The sequence below is a fragment of the Lissotriton vulgaris genome, chromosome 4_1 (genome assembly GCF_964263255.1).
Source record: "Lissotriton vulgaris chromosome 4_1, aLisVul1.2, whole genome shotgun sequence".
NCBI lineage: Eukaryota > Metazoa > Chordata > Amphibia > Caudata > Salamandridae > Lissotriton > Lissotriton vulgaris.
In genome coordinates this window covers 1,750,335,579-1,750,353,178 of record NC_141691.1, presented here as the reverse complement: position 1 = coordinate 1,750,353,178, position 17,600 = coordinate 1,750,335,579, and the positions used below count along the sequence as shown (strand labels likewise).

At 51.5% G+C, this 17,600-nt stretch overlaps 1 protein-coding gene across 1 annotated transcript in view; it reads left to right on the top strand.

Annotated features, from left to right (window-relative positions):
* RGS22 (regulator of G protein signaling 22) overlaps window positions 1-17,600 on the top strand; it is a 1,820,811-nt gene that overhangs the window by 360,986 nt on the left and 1,442,225 nt on the right. The gene's annotated exons all lie outside the window — the stretch shown is intronic.

The following is a 17,600-nucleotide window of genomic DNA, read 5'->3' as shown; positions in this document are numbered from 1 at the left end:
TGGCCGTGTTTTCTGCGAGCTCCGCTGGCCCGATTCGATCCTGTTCCTCCTAGCCTTTAATTAAACAATACCTGTGCCTGACGAGGTTGTGCAAGGGGAGGTGTGCCCGACTGGGAATTTCGTGGCTCCTCCATGGTTGAAATTTGAGCTTTTGTCTGCGCGTTAGTCGGCGAGCAGCTCCTAAGATGGCGGCCGGGGCGGCTCTGAGCCAGTGCGACGGACCCTTCACCCGGCGTGCCTGTGGTGGTGCTGGACGGCTGGAGATTGTAATCCGGGGGGCGGATGCCGAGTCCCGCTTTGCCCCCCCTACAGTGGTGGCCTCTGTTCGCGCTTTGGGAACGCCCGCCGCGGCTGCCGAGGGTCCGTTGAGCTTGTGGAGGTGGGGGCCCGGGGAGGAGAATGTGCCCATTACAAGAAGTGCAGTGAAGCCCGATGACTGAGAGGACTGCTGCGACGACTTGAGGGTGAGGACAGGAGCCTCTGCAGGGCAGCACCTGAACCCTGGTGTACTGGCCCAGGACCCCACATGAAACGTCAGTGAGTGGCGCATTTTCAGCAAGTGTGAGCTGCTTGGATGCAATAGGTGACAGTGGCAATGTGCGCCGCCCTGCTCCGTCTGAACAGCGATGTACCCGGAGGCCGGAGGCTTTCCGTTTGGATTTCCTCTCTAGGGCTGGTGACGAGGCGGGGGCCTGAAGCAGACGGCGATCTGCACTGGGATATGGAGAAACCCTCTGCTTTCTACAGCACTTTGTGCAGTCTGCAGATAGCAGCGGAGGGGAGCCCCTGTCGATGGGCGTGCTGCTTCCTGTGTCCTCCGCCTCCAGCTCGGCTACATCGTAGGGGCCTGAGTTTCCCTGTGGCCCATTGGAACTAGCCTGAGGCATCAACACCTGGTGTGCCTGGCTGTTGACCTCCTGGCTCCTTTGCCAGCAGGTGAGAGGGATACAGCTGCGCCGCTTTTCAGCGCTAGGGGTCCCAGGTGTGAGAAAGCCTGCTCTTCCGGTCTCCAGGATATACTGTGTGGGACGGAGAGGCACCGGTGGTCTATCTCACGGAACTTGAGAGGTGTTGCTTACATCCCCCTCAATGGGTTGCTTGTTGTGCCTGGCGTGGGAGGGTAGCCCGGCTGGGACCTTCTGCGCCATTGTGGTCCTGACATCTGTGTGCTGCTAGGCGGGGTCCCCGTCCCTCCGCTCCCCCTTCTGGGAGTCTCACCTAAGGGTTGCTGGCGCTATTCTACATACTGTTCAGCCATGATGGCAAAAGATATGGACTCCAGGACGGCCAGACAGGGGAAGATGAACCTATACACAAAAGTTCTTCCTGCGCTGGCCGAGGCGGACACGAAGGAGATCCTACACTCGATCCTTGCCTCTAGGGAGAGCCTGGAAGGCAAGTTGGCAGAGGTGCAGACGGAGGTCTCTTTTCTGCGACAAGACTTGCGCAAGGTCTCTGAGCGAGTGACCGAAGTTGAACAACGTGTCTCAGAGCTCGAGGATACCTCGCGGACCATGCATCAAGACATAAAAGATCTTCAGGCTGCAATTAAGAAGGTGATCTGGAGAGTCGATGCCGCCGAAAACAGGGCCTACAAAAATAATCTGCGATTCATAGGCTTTCCAGAAAAGCGTACGGACCCGGGACATTTTCTCATGACTTTACTTAAGGATGCTCTTCCTGCGATGCAATTCTCCTCCTGCTTTGTTATAGAAAGGGCGCATAGGATGCCTGGGGTTATGCTGCAGCCAGGCCCCCCCCCCAGCAGTTGATAGCTCGATTCTTGAATTTTCAGGACAGGGATCTGATAGGGTGAGATCAAATACGAGAACACTAGAGCGATGGTGTTCCCTAATTATTCGGGTGATATTCAAAAACAACGGCGCACCTTCGATCCCATCAAAGTGAAACTTTGTGCCCTTGGGATCCAGTATATGCTGCTGTTCCCGGCCAAACTTAAAGTTATCTTCCAGGATACCACACATTTATTTCCAGACACCGGAAGATGTGTGGGCCTCAGCTATGACGTGGGACGCCTTCTCCTGCTCCCCTGTCCGCTTCCAAGCAGCCAAGCCCTGGCTGGGAGTGGCCCAAGGCGAAGATGCGGAGGCGAACGATCAAGCGCCTGACATCAGTTGGGAATAAACTGGGGAGATCCCTGAGGCCCAGGAACCAAAAAGCCACCATGTCGGACTCAGACGATGACACAGCCCTGGAATGTGCATCAAGAACTTCTTTGAGTTCCAGCGGCCAAGGAGACTCTGATTAATCAGAGATCCTTGATTCCTGGACTTCGGACGCTGCACACCCTCTTCTGGAGACTAATCAGCAGTTGGAGGTCTCGGACTTGGGTCCCCCTGGTGGGGATCCTTAATCGCTGCAGCACCCAAACAATGGCGAGGAGGAATGAAGCAGTGGGGCTGGACGCCCCCCATAGCATAGCCCACAAAAAACGGAAAGAGGAAGAGGAGATCACTGGGTTAGAATGCCAATTACTGCAGCTCGAATCACAGGCAAGTAAGGGCAATGATCCCTCCACGCTACGCAGTCTACAACTCCTTAGACAGGAATATTTCACACTGGCCAAGAAAGACGCGCAGCACGCGATACAAGCCATGCACCGGTGTCTGTACGACGTAGGCGACAAGACAGGTAGATTGCTAGCATGGCTTAGCAAAAAAGAGCTTCACAGTAGATGAGTTTCGCTGATACAGGCGGAGGATGGATGAACTCATCTGACCCCAATCACAATAGACAACGCTTTTGCAGACTACTACGAGACCTTTTACACGCAACTTGAATTAGCCGAGATTCAGGTATATCTTCGGGCAATACAGCTCCCCAAATTATCAGATAGCGAGTCAAAGACATTAGACAATAAGATTATAAAAGAATATATAATGGTAGCCATTGGCCAGTTGACAACTGGAAAGGCCCCAGGCCCTAATGGGCTACCTCCGGAATTCTTTAAGCAACACGAGACGCTTTTTGGCCCACATCTCCTCCAAATACTTGGAGGCACATGAGATGGGAAGCCTCCCCAGAGACTTGCGGACAGCCACAATCGCAGTAATCCCCAAAAAGGACAGACCACCACAGGCGTGTAGCTCGTATCACCCTATCTCTCGCATAAACGTGGAGACTAAGATAATAGCCAGAATATTAGCAAACAGGCTTGCAGCTGTAATTACTGGTCTCATCCATAGAGACCAGTCCGGCTTTATACACAAAAGGTCGACGAGGCTCAACCTGAGGAGACTGCATAATTGGTTGAAGGTGGTGAAAAAAAGAGAAGATCCACGCCTCTTCCTGTCCCTTGATGCCAAAAAGGCATTTGACACTGTCCCCTGGCCCTTTCTCATGTCTGTTTTGGAAGAGTTTGGGTTTGGTCCGGTATTCAGGCGTTGGATCGCCGTACTCTATGATAGACCTGTGGCTAGGGTTAGAGTCAACGGGGTAGTCTCAAGGGATTTCCCAATAGGTAGGGGCACTCAGCAGGGTTGTCCGTTATCCCCACTGCTTTTTGCTCTGGTGCTGGAACCATTTGCCTGTGTGATCCGAATGCACCCGGACATAACGGGATTCCGAAGTGGAGAGAATGATGAGACCGACAAACCCATATCCCTATATGCTGATGACATATTAATGTATGTGTCATACCCGGAAAAAACACTCCCTAAAATCATGGACAGTTGTGAAACATATGGCGCACATGCGGGGTACAAAATCAACTGGGGAAAATCATACTGATACCCAGTAGACCAGAGCGGTGGCTATACTGTTGGCCCAAGCCAACTCCAGTTGGCAAGAGAGGGCATAAAATATCTAGGGAGCTACGTCACAATTAATGCGACAATGGCGCTGGATCACAATCTCCAAAGGGTGCTCAGGGATTTTTGCGCTGACGTGGAGAGATGGAGGACCCTACCACTGACATTGCTAGGCAAGGCAGCACTGTACACAATGATAGTGCTCCCATAATTTCTTTATGTACTGCAAAACATTTCTTTGGGACGGGAGAACGCCGAGGATAGAACTGGCGATGTTACAGCGCAATCAATATAACGGCGGTATCTCCCTGCCAGATCTTCGGGTATATTATTGGGCAGCCCATCAAGTTGTTGTGAACGAATGGCAACACGTAGAGAGAGATCACCCCACAAACGTACTTGAACACACGCAGTTTACCAAGTGCCCACACACGCATTACATATATAGTGGGAGGGGCGCTGTACAGCTCCTGACAGTGACATGGATTGCTGTAACAGCATGGAAACAGGCTGAACAACAAATTAAATGGGATGGCCGTGTCACAAGCTTTGGGTGGGGAACCGGCTTCAGGAAATCACGAAATTGCGAGGTTTCAGACTGTGGGACCTCTAGGCATTTCACAACTTAAGGACATATTACACCGTAAAGAGCTGGTCACTTTCTCACACCTTCAGGCAGAATACAACATGAACACGACTCAACACTTCAAGTACCTGCACCTGGCCCATGCATGGCGGACGGTGTACAACTGTTACCACGCATTTTTTACCACGCACTACACTTACAACGCAGGCATTACCACGCATACCATTACAACGCATTGCGCTGGGGGGCGCTCTAGGATAGGGAATAAGTTTAATTTTATATCCAACACCTTCCCTAGTATCCACGGGGACTGGAGTTGGAATATAAAATTATACTTACCACTATCCAGCACCTCAAAGCGCTATGCGTTGTAACGGTATGCGTTGTAAATACCGCGTTGTAATGGTATGCGTGGTAATGGTATGCGTGGTAACGTCATACATCCATGGCGGACGCAACACATAGACACTACTGACATCCCAGAGTATGCACCTTTAGAGGGACGACTCCTGATTGGGGAGCTAGAGGAAAAGGCGGTTTCTTGGACATATAGAACAATAATTAATAATAAGCCAGACACATTGCAGAAGCTGCAGACGAAATGGGTGTCAGAGTTGGGAGAGATGGAAGACTTAAATTAGGAAATGGCGTTGATGCATCCCCAAGAGGTGGCCATTAAGTCCAGGCTTTGATTGATTCAATTCAAATATCTGCATACAGCATACTATGACAGAGCGCAACTGCATCGCATAGGGAGGGCAGAAACACCTGATTGTCTGTGCTGTAGAGCGTCGGAGGGTACATTCTTTCACACAATGTTGGACTGTTCCTAGATTCAACTGTATTGGGCCACCCTGTTGGACGAGCTGGGAACTATTCTGGGAGAGACAATTCCGCTTAGTCCCTAGTTTGTTCTGCTGGGAATATCCACCGAAATTGACCCCGCCCCAAACCAATGTTAACCCTACTTGAACTAGGATCAGTGGTGGCGAAACATGACCTGGTTAAGGCATCGGGACAGTGACGGGCCCGTCTCTGGTTGAATGGAAAAAGAGTATGGATATGTACATATCGGTGGGAAAAGATGACTTATAAAGCACGGGGTTGTCCCAAAAAGTTCTGGAAAATATGGAAACCATGGCTCACACATTATGAACTCTCGCTCTCTAATTCACAATGATCTCCTACGGTGGGTGTACGGGTGGGGGGAAAGGAAGGGGTCCACAATGATGTGCAGGTGTATGATGCAGTTATTTGATTGTTCGCCACTGTTATTCGTATATAATGCAGACGTTAAATTGAATATGCTAATATGTTTTGCTGCTGAACAATGTCTTTGTAATGTAATTAAGAAAATGCCAGTAAACATATTTAAAAAAAAAAGATTGTTTCCAGCTCAGGGCCTTTCTGCATTTCACCAGGTTTAGTGATCGAGTGGCTTGAGCCTTGAGTTGCATCATTATTTATGTTATGGTTTTTTAAAGCACTGATATTTCATTTCCTGGGCACTTCACTAAAGTTGCTACTTTGATTGTAATGCTAAGTTGCTGAGCTCTGATGTGCTTCACAGTGAGGATTCACTTGTTCCTTCCCGGACTCTGACCCCAATAACTCTCTTTCTTGTTAATTGCCTGCAAGTAGAGGGATGTCATGTCATTTAGCAATTCTAGTGTTTTGTGTTTGCTTTATTCCATTGATCGCAGTTAAGCAGATATCCACACCCTTAGCTCAAATAAAACCACCACCTTAGCTTGTGGCACTGAAGACTTGCTGTATGTTAATTTTCCATCCTTTACATATAGACCTCCAGAGTGAATGGTGAGATTTATGGTACTACATATGGTTGCAGGGGGGGAGAACATGTCAGCTATCCTGGCCACATGACTCCGGAACACACTACATTTTCACTCTCTGTATACATAGCCCCTAGTCGCCTGGCAAGAATTATATGGTTTGTTCTTTTTGTGTTTGTGTGCAGTTATGTCCTTTGCTTCGCCTTTTGAATCCATCTATCCAGGTACATCCGCTGCTTTGTGCATAATTCAGGCTTTATTTGGATTCTTTAGCATCAGAAGGGTTGCACTCACTTCTTCTTGGGCACAGCTGTCTTTGGTGCAGCAGATGCAAAGGAAGTGGCGTACAGACTTCTGTGCTGCTCACTCGGCATCAATTATGACTGTTCTCCAGTATTAGGGGTGTCTTTCATAGATTCACATGCTTGAATATTCCCCGTCGTCGAAGTGGGAGTCCCGCGGTACATAAAAATAGCAATAAAAAATGCTAAAATATATGTATGTGAGAACATAACATAAGAAATAATAGAAGTAAATACACAACTAAAACCTCTAAAACAATTCCTACATAAGAATGCATGATAGAGAGCGAAAACACTTGCAACATATCACTGTCATTATGTTAGTCCAAACTACAGCTAATCAGGCGCCAGCACCCCCTAGAACCTTCTCCTCAGAAGCTCAAACCCTCAGATTTTCTACCGCACGTCGTGTGAAGGGAGTCTCCCTGAGCTCTGCTCAATTTTTTCCTCAATTACTTCTAGTTTCCAGTCTTCTTGTGGGAAGCTGCGTCTTTTTAAAGAAGACCCCCACAAGAAATTTATTTATTGTCTCTACCCAGAGCATGAAGTTGGCAGCTGCAAGTTTTGTAGAACGTTTTCTTCAAAAACTCTTAAGGACAGGGAAGGCTGTCTCCTCCTTTTGCTCCAACGTCTTAAGGACAAGGATTCAGCTCTGTCTGATGCTGAGAGTTTTCAGTCTGGACTCTCCACTGCAGCATCTAAGCGTAGTAGTGTGCAGGATGTGCTGAAAAGTGTTTCTGAAAAGGAAGAAACTTGCCCTGCCTTTGGTCTCTGTGGTGTCCCCACCGGCCCTACTACTTCTACGCCCACGAGACCTGGCTCTCAGGCGTCTTCTGCTGCCTCACAGCGTGTTTCCACACAAAAACATGCTTCGTCATCGCCGGGAGCGTCGACGAGTGACCTGCATCAGTGTCTACATCGTCATCGTCGACGAAGAAACCAGTATTGTCGACAAAAGCCATCAAAAAGTCTTCATCGTCGAGGAAGACTCCGTCGACCAAAGCTCCGTCAACGAGAGCTCTGTTGACAGGGGTGTCTTCTGCGTCAACCACTTCGTCGGCGGCTTTGCCGTCTATGGTGCTTCCGTCAACGACGGCTCCGTCGACGTTCCTTCCGTCGAAGATTTATCCATTGAAGTCCTCTTCATCGACGGCCATATCAGCACCGTCAACGATACCGTCGACGGCAGCACCATCCTCGTTTGCCTCATTGCCTCTAGTGCCTTTGCCATCTTCAGGTTCTGCATCTGTCGCCACAGAACCTTCACACCATCGCCGTCAAAGTCCATGCCACCAGTGGTCTGCTCCAGATCCGCAGCCACCTTCCCCTATGTTTGCCACTGGCTCTGAGCACGATTCGGACTCTGGCAATGATGTGGATGACACTTTCAAGGCGGCACACAGTCCGTAAGATCTGATCATCAAATGCCAAGATTATGGCAGTGACGGCGACGACCAGGAGTCTCAAGCTGAGGAACAGTTCATCCAAGTTCCAACAGCTACATTGCCTTTGTCTCTGATTTCAAACCTCCAGCATATGCTGGACGACTCCAACCGGCGTTTTCCACCTATGCCACAAGGTACTCCTAGACCACCGGCTGCTGCGGCTGCGGCAGCTCCATCCTCTGTTCCGCCACCTTTGCCACCGACGCCTTCACCCCAGGTTCAAACATTGGTGAAGATACACACAACTGTGTATCCACAGGATGATGATGATGTGCTTCCAGAACGGGAAGACGGAGAGGTCCACGATGATACGGACAATGATGATGCCGCAACCGGCATGGCAGAGTGGGCCGACTTCCAAATACAGACACTCTCTCCTCCTCCAGAAGAACCTGGAGATTCCCCTCCAGTTGATATTGCCAGTTTTCATCAGCTGATGGATAGAGCTGTTCAGCGCTTCAAATTACCCAGGACAAAGAGAGAAGAGGACTGTTTCCTCTACGATTTCAAGCATCAGCCATTCAAGCAAGTCCACGCGGTTCCGATCATCGATTTTATTTGGAGGGAGGGGGTGAAGCTCATGCAGGCTCCAAATTCGTTACCTGCCCAAATGCTGCGCCTTGAGAAGAAGTATAAGGCCCCAACAGGTTCACCAGCATGCCAGGCGGCACAGCGTCGGTCCCGTAATCCAGCGTCTCCGATCACAGCACCTCCAGATAGAGAAGGCCGGCGTCTAGACGCTATTGGACACAAATTCTCCACCTGGCTTCCACAACAGTAAGGGCGGCTAATGCCTTAGCCATCTTAGGCTGCTACGACCGGCAGATGTGGTCGGACATGTCTGCCTTGGTCAACTCATCCCTGACGCTTCAAAAGCTGACGCTTTGCAAATCCTCCAGGACGGAAAAAGAACATCTGAAGAGATACGCAGTCGATATTGCGGGCACTGGTTTCCGTCAGCTTGCTAGTGCGGCTGCCCTACGACGCCAAGGTTGGTTGAAGTCCACCTCTTTCCGGCAGGAAGTCCAGTCCAGGATCCTTGATATGGCATATGATGGTGAATCGCTGTTTGAGGCACACATAGATGAGGCTCTAGAGTCCATTAAAAAGGACACTGATACGGCTCGATCATTGGGCACCTTGCAATTTCGGAAACAGCCATTTCGGGGTGCACGCGGACGCTGCACTTCTTCCACTTTTCAAGGAGGACAATCTCAATATCGCTCCTACAATCAGAGTAACCAATGTTACTCTTCCAACCAACAGCAGTCAAACCGACAACAGTTGACAAAGTCATATAGGGGAAAGTCTTCATATCGGGGATCCACTCCCAAACGCCAATGACTTTTGTCTTCCCCCCAAGTGTTGGAGGTCGAATCTCTCCGTTCTATTCTCAGTGGTCCTCCATCACCTCAGACCGCTGGGTTTTGGACATTGTGATGAAAGGACATACTTAGTTGTTCATCAGATTCCTCCTCATACTACACCGTCTGGCCCACCTCCTCCCCATCTCAAGGAGCTTTACCATCAAGTCCGTCTCCTTCTTCAAAAGGGTGCAGTCGAAGTGGTTCCAGTGCCTCAGAGAGGAGAGGGGTTTTACTCTTGTTTTTTCCTCGTACTCAAGAAGACGGGAGATTGGCGACCAATTCTATATTTGAGGGCTCTCAACAGATACCTAAAGAGCCAATCCTTCCGCATGCTTACACTACTGGAGATCCTGCGTCTTCTTTCCAGCGGCGATTTTATGACCACCATCGACCTTCAGGACGCATACTTTCATGTCCCAATTCTCCAACAGCATCGAAAGTACCTGCGTTTCAGAGTAGGACAGATGCATTTCCAGTTCAAAGTGTTGCCTTTCGGCCTCCGATCCGCCCCTCGTGTGTTCACGAAGGTATTGGCTCCAGTGGTGGCTCACCTACGCCTCCAGGGCGTCCACATTTTTCCATTCTTGGACGATTGCCTCCTCAAATCTCAATCCCGCCATCAACTGAGCCAAGACACTCGTCTTTGTCAAGATGGCCATCAACGTCGACAAGTCACAGTTTGCACCAGCTCAAACCAGGAGTTTCTTAGGGGCAACCTTAAACACAGTGCTTAGTGGCTCTCATTCGATCAAGACAGTCCGTTTCTGTCCGGACATTAAAATCATTTCTGGGAATGGCATCATCTTGTATTGCACTGATCCTACATTGCAGACTGCGGACCTGTCCCATTCAGGAGGCACTGGATGTACAGTGGCGTCAGGTCTCCGGTTCTTTCAACGACCTGGTGACCGTTACCGCTCGCATGAGGAAAGCTCTGTACTGGTGGGCGCAGCTGACCAACCTGGCGACTGGAATGTCCTTCCTCGTCAACACGCCAGATCTCACGCTCACAACGGACGCCTCTCTGGACGGCTGGGGTGCTCACCTTCAAGGCCTCTCCAACAAAGGCAAATGGTCTCCGCCCCAACGCTCTTGGCATATCAACAGGCTAGAGTTGATGGGAATCTTTCTGGCACTCAAGTCGTTCCTTCCTGTAGTTCAAGTGGAGTCAGTGCTTATTCAGACGGACAATACCACCAGTATGCACTACATGAACAAACAGGGCGGGACCAAGTCTCAACGCTGGTCTCGACTGGCTCAGTCGATCTGGGATTGGGATATCCGTCATCAAATAACCCTGATGGCGGTGCATCTGCCGGGCGTTTCCAACATTCTGGCGGATTCCCTCAGCAGGTCCACATCATCGACACACGAGTGGGAGCTACATCAGCCGACTCTGGAACTCTTGTTTCACCGATGGGGTCATCTGTCTCTAGACCTCTTTGCGACACCAGAGAACCAGAAATGCCCGTCCTACGCAAGTTGGCATCCCCACCCCGGATCGTGCGGGAATGCCCTTTTGATCGATTGGTGCGATGTATTCGCTTACGCCTTTCCGCCAATCCCGTTAGTGCCACGGGTGCTGTGGAACATGCGGAGACAGCCCTGCCACATTCTCCTGATCGCCCCTCGATGGCCCCGGCTGGCATGGTTCTCGGAGTTGCTCCTTCTGTCCCAGTGCGAGCCCATTCCTCTTCGTCCTCATCCAGACCACCTTACGATGGACAGAGGCAAGATTTGCCATCTAGATCCATCTGGTCTACAATTGTCAGCATGGAACCGGAGCACCTTGAGTTCGCGCATTTAAATATCTTGCGAGACTGTGGAGAGATCCTCGCTCATGCTAGAGCTCAGTCTACCATCATAATTTACAAACTCAAGTGGAAGAGGTTTTGTCATTGGTGCATGGCGGCAAATGTCCATCCAATCCATTCTGCTCCGGAGCAGCTCCTTCCGTTCTTTTTTGAGTCTAGCTCAATCTGGGCTCTCGCATGCTACCTTGAGAGTTTTCCTAGCTGCAATCTCTCGTTTCCGGCAAGATGGCTCCTCCTCCCTCTGCTCGTCCAGAATTATCCGTCCGTTTTTCAAAGGTCTTTCCCGGAAGTTCCCGCCTCTTCGGCGCCAACGTGGCATCTCAACGTTGTTTTTAACACAACTAATGAAAACGCCATTTGATCCCATCCATAGGGCGGACTTAAAGTTTCTCACCTGGAAGGTTGCTCTTCTTCTTGCTCTGACCATATCTCATCGCATGAGTGACCTCCACGCCTTTACTATTAAACCGCCATTTCTTCAATTCAAACCTGACGGCGTGGTGCTTTGCACCAACCCATCTTTCCTACCAAAGGTGCCTACAGACTTCCATCTAAATGAGCCTGTGTTCTTGGAATCTTTCTTTGCTGAGCCAAAGTCTCCTGCTGAACAGCGATTACATTCCTTGGACATCAAACAATGCCTTAAATGCCCCATTCCGCAGGTCCGACCAACTTTTCATTGCTTACGGACATATGTGTAAGGGGCATCCAGTTACCAAGCCAACGATTGCCCGTTGGATTTCTTCAGCCATTGTCTTCTGCCATCAACAAGCTGGCAAGCCTTTGCAGTCTTCAGTGAAGGCTCATTCTACCAGGGCAATGTCTTCATCCACCGCCCTGTTTGCTGGTGTGCCGCTTCATCAGATCTGCCGTGCAGCCACATGGTCCAGCAGGCAAGCATTCACCAAGCATTACTGCTTGGACGCCATCAATGAGGCGGATACGGCAGTGGGACAGGCAGTACTTCGTCATCTTTTCAAATAAGGTGAGCCTCTGTTCCCTCCTCCTTTATGTTTTTCTGTGATTGCTATCAATGCTTCCATGACTGTATTATTACTGTCTTTGAGCTTTTCCATGCTGTGCTTAGCAATCTCGGCTCTTTGGAGGTTACTGCTCTCTACTCTATTCAAGCATTTGAATCTATGAAAGACACCCCTAATACTGGAGAAGAACAATTTTTACTTACCTGTAAACAGGTGGTTCTCCAGTATTGCTGTCTTTCATAGATTCACATGCGACCCACCATCCTCCCCTCAGAGGCTCTCTCCTCCTCATGCACTCTGGGTCACTTTGGTGCTACGAAAATCTGAGGGCTTGAGCTTCTGAGGAGAAGGTTCTCGAGGGTGCTGGCGCCTGATTGGCTGTAGTTTGGACTAACTTAATGACAGTGATATGTTGCAACTGTTTTCTCTCTCTATCATGCATTCCTATGTAGGAATTGTTTTAGAGGTTTTAGTTGTGTATTTACTTCTATTATTTCGTATGTAATGTTCTCACATACATATATTTTAGCATTTTTTATTGCTATTTTTATGTACCGTGGGACTCCCACTTCGACGACGGGGAATATTCAAGCATGTGAATCTATGAAAGACACCAATACTGGAGAACCACCTGTTTACAGGTAAGTAACAATTGTTCTTTCACACTATCAAACGTGTGCATGTGGGCTAGTTCCCTTCCTTACATTAGGGCCCACTGCACCCTTGTTACACTTTCTCTGACATTATTTGTGCTATGCATTATTTTAAAGATCAAATAAACCATTGAGATATATACTGTGAGGTCCATCTCGGGCACCTTCTATAAAATGATGGCATTTGCTGAAGCAGCTGCTCCCTATATTCGGTAATATCATTGAAAAAAGTGAACCAATGTTGACACATCTTGTCTATCAGCTTAATTCCTTTAAAAGCCAGAATACTTCAACTTTCCACCCTCCTAGGTTTCAAATCTGATCTCGTGTGAGCAGACATCACATACCTCAGTCTGCCTGTGTGCATATAATTCAGAACAAACATTGCATACTAATTTCGAATCACTGCAGAAAATAACCATTGGCATATCAATATGTATCACCTTGGCAAGCTGTTGCAGTGGTTATTTTTTTATTGCAGGCATAGGCAACAAAAATGAAAAGAATAAAAAAGAAATCATGCCCCACCCCAAATGTCTCATCCGTAGTCTTGCACTAAAAACGTTAAATTCAAAATTATTAGTCTAAACATAGTATTAATAGAACACTATGACTGTTTCTTAGCATTTATAACAGGTATAGGAACCCTCATTAGAATGAGGGCACATCGGGGGCGTGGCCTGAGGCATCAAGATAGCGGTCGCACTTTGAGCGCTCCGGACCCCTCTGTCGTCCGCCTCACATCGGCACCAATCCGTGATCCCTGCCTGCCTGAAGAGGATCCCCGGAACGATGGCGCCGATCTCCTGTGCCCGTAATGATGGTGCCGGCCTCTGGGAGCCTCTGGAGCCCAAGGCCCGCCGCGACCTGCCTTTCCTGCTGCTGTGGCATTCTGCCGGCGGCGCTGAGGCGTCTCTCGTGTGCCGGTGCCAGTGGGGGCCGTGAGACCTGCAGCGACCGGGCCCACCTGGGCTGCGACTGGTGCCCTGGCCTTGAGCGGTTTCCCGTGATCGACGGGTGGGACTGGCTCGGAGGAGCTCCAGGAGCCCTTCCGCCCGCGGAACTGGTGGTGACGTCCTCGAGGCCTAAACTCCTACATCCTCTGTCGATTGGCCAGAAGTCGGCTGGCGTCCAGGGAGCAATATCGGCGGTGGTGAGGAGCGCCTGTGGGTCATTCTGCTGGGCTAGACCTCCGGCTGTGAGCTCCATTTGCGGATTCCTCCTGTGAGTGGGGCGGGACCATTTCTGCCTGCTTGGGCAGCGGCGCATGTGAGAAACACATGCCCCCCTCTCCCAGGCCTGGCGCAGTAGGTTACTCCTCATCCTCTCCCTGCTTTGTGGCTGACTCGGGGGCCGGTGTCATCCAGCACGCAGAGAGGGCCTTCTCCCGCTGACCCCGCAGTGTGGACGGCGGTGAGGCCTGCAGCGCGGCTTGCTGAGTTGGCAGTGTTGGGCCTGCATACTTCCTGCGCCTGTGACCTACTCTACCAAGCCGACCTCCTGCCGGGCCTGAAGGCGGCTTCATCCTCCGGTGAGTGGGGCGGGAGACCGGCTGTCTTGTCGGGCAGCAGTGCGCGTGGGGGGAACACGTGCCCCCCCCCGTTGTCTCCCGCTCCGAGGCTGACTTGGGGGCAGGTGTTCTCCGGCGCGCTGCAGAGGCTTTCCTCCCATCGACACTGTGGTGGGGGGATCCGTGGGGCCTGGGGCCCGGCCTGCTATGTGGGTGGGGTTGGGCCTGTCAAACCCCTGTACCCGGGGTCCGTCCTTAATACGCAAGGGACTTTGGCCATCTTATTGGGTGGCGGTTGGAAGCACCGCTGCGGACGTTGCCTGGTTGTGGGGGCTGCATCACCGGCTCGCATATTGGCTGGGTACCAGCGTGTGAGGAGTCCTCCACCCGCCTTTGTCACCGAGGGGAAGACTACAGGGTTCCGTGCGCTAGTGGGGCCGATCCGACCGCATTTTTACGCCCCAGTGCTCCATATCCAGGAGTGGGTATCCTCGGCCACCATATCCGGTGGCGTTGATGGCATCATTGTGGATGCCCCCCTCGGCCAGTGCTCAGGAGCACCCGGCTGGTCTACTGGTGGCGGCCTCCTCGTTACTGCAAAACCCCTGCCACCCTTGTGGCACGCTTGAGGTGCGGGGTAGCCATATCCTGTGGCGGAGCGCTCAGTGGCCCCGGGGCCGGGTCCACGCGTCCCCGGGCCCTGCTGGATGTTGATAATCTGTTGGTTCTCCACTGCCTCCGGACTTGTGGACTGTGCTACCGGTGCCTCAGTTCTTCGCTGGGTTGGGTCCTCCAGTGGCCTATTCTCCACGCGGTCCCTGGGTAACTACCTAACTATCTTGTGCACCGGTGGGGTCTTGGCCTTCGGGCAGAGTTTCCGTGACTGCTGGTTCCCCCCACACCTGATCCTTGAAACCCAAGCATCGACTGGAATTATTACCAGCTATGGGGAGGGACAGGTCCCCTAAATCCACGCCAGCTCCCACGCAGACAAAAATAAACCGGTTCACCACCTCAGAACAGGATCCCCCCGGTAGGGCGGCTGGGGTTCCTCCCCCTCCCCAGGACAGGGATCTCAACACCATCTTTCCGGCCATTAGTGCCCTGTAAGTGTCCGGTGGGGGGAAGAATTGGGAGATCAAGGTGGGCATGTCCCTCCTCCAGCAGGATCTCCGTAATCCTACTGTGTGACTGACAGAAGCCGAGTCGCGCATATCCACTGTGGAGGACGACATCTCACAATTGAAGGAACAGGTGGCCCACCTCCGCACTCATACTGGGGAACTCCATCGGCGTGCCGAAGATGCGGAGAACCGCACGCGTCGTAACAACCTCCGCCTGGAGGAGTTTCTCGAGGGGGTTAAGACGGGCCAGGTGGCTACTTTCATCGAGGCATGGTTTACATCGTGGATGCGTAAAGACACCCTTTCGTCGTGGTTTGCGGTTGAGAGAGCTCACAGATCCCTTGCACCCACGCCACCTCCTGGAGCTCCACCTCTCCCGTCATCCTGACAGTTCTTAACTTCAAAGAGCAGGATGCCATCCTGCGAGCGGCTCGTGCTACAGCTCCCCTCAAGTTCCAAACCAATACCATTATGGTATTCCCGGACTATACTTGGGAGATGCAAGAACTCGGGCGCTCTTACACAGACGTTAAAAAGAAGCTGCGTGCCCTGGGCCTACAGTACCAGATCCCTGCATGCCTGCGAGTAATCTCCCAAAACAAAACGCAGTTCTTTGATTCACTTCAGGCAGCGTGGACATGGCTGACGGAGGAACGTCCCCTCCGCCAGAGGCGTGATTTATCTCTGGGACCCACGGGCTCCGAACCCAAGGGACCGTGGTACCAGGACGTCAGCGCCGACGCCACACGCAATCTTGTAAGGGACGCCAGTCTCAGGCAACAGCACCCAGATCCTCGAGCGTGGCGGCTTATGGACTTCGAGACTCTTCCAGCCAATCGGGCCCTCCTCGCAATAGGCACTGTTCTACCGAGGACTTACACCGGACCATCCTCATCGCCTGCCCGGGTGGGCTCACCCAGACTGGACTCAGATCTTTCTTGCACTCCTACTCTCTGAAGGCCTGCTGGGCTATGTATGCTGCCCATCAACCCCCGGGACGGGACACTTCCCCGGCGGGGTCCTTTGACACTGGTAGACTTCAAAGTTAACCTATTTTGTTTTAATGCCGATCCATTGCCTATCCGTCCTTCTGGAGGGGTCCTCCACGCAACCAACTCAAGCATTGTAGTTTGGTAAAATGGGAGGGGGTCGACAGATGCTTCTGTTCTCGAAATGTAGGGTTGGGAGGTTTGGGATGGCTTTTTCCCTATGTTGCTGTTTTTCTTTTTTTTATAGTTTCAGCTACCACGGATTGACACATGCTTCTTCTCTAAGGGCTGGATATGTACTCACTGCAAGAGACTACCCATACATTTGTGGGCTCCCATGCGCACTCACACACCCCAGTAGGACTGCACGTCCCAGACCCAGGTACCGCCTGCCATGACCGCTATTACCCTGCCTAGGGCGTCTCTCCATGTGTTGTAGTGGAACGTCAATGGTCTCTTGGACCGGCATAAGCGCACGGCGGTCCTGCGCTATGCGCAACGCCTCCACATAGACCTCCTCATGCTTCAAAAAACACACCTCCTGGGTAATTGTTTTCCTTTCCTGGCACGCTACGGGTTTGATAGAGTATAGCACTCTGGCTTCTCCAGGGGCTCCTGTGGGGTGGCTATCCTCTTAAAACGCATTCTGCCCTTTATCCTCTCCCGGGTGGTCCACGACCCTCCAGGCTCATCCGTGACAGTTTGTGGCTCATTGGCCGGCCTCCCCTCAATCTCATGTCTGTTTATGCTCCCCCTCGATGCTCACACCAACACTTACACATACCGTGGCTCTGCTGAACACTCTGCCTCTGGGCACCACTGTTATTGGGGGCGAGTTTAATACAGTCTCCTCCCCGGCTCTTGATACAACAGGCCCTCCCTCTGCTTCCGAATGACGGAAATTAGCTGTATGCCACCACCCTGGATCAGCGATTGAAGCCCTATCTACCCCTGCTGGTCCATCCAGACCAATGTGGCTTCATGCCCCCACGTGTGACCAGACACTGCCTACGGAGGCTACAGCTGACTCTAGCCCATCGGCACTTACTCACCCCATACTTAGCTCTCCTGTCCGTAGATTTTGAAAAGGCCTTCGACTCGGTGGACTGGGCATATCTCCAGGATGTGCTGGCCGAGATGGGATTCGGACCCCAGTTTAGGGCCCTGGTTCAGGTCCTTTATGCCCACCCGCGAGCGCGTGTGTTGGTCAACGGTGTACTGTCAGAGGCCTTCCCCATTAGCAGGGGCACAAGGCAGTCTCACT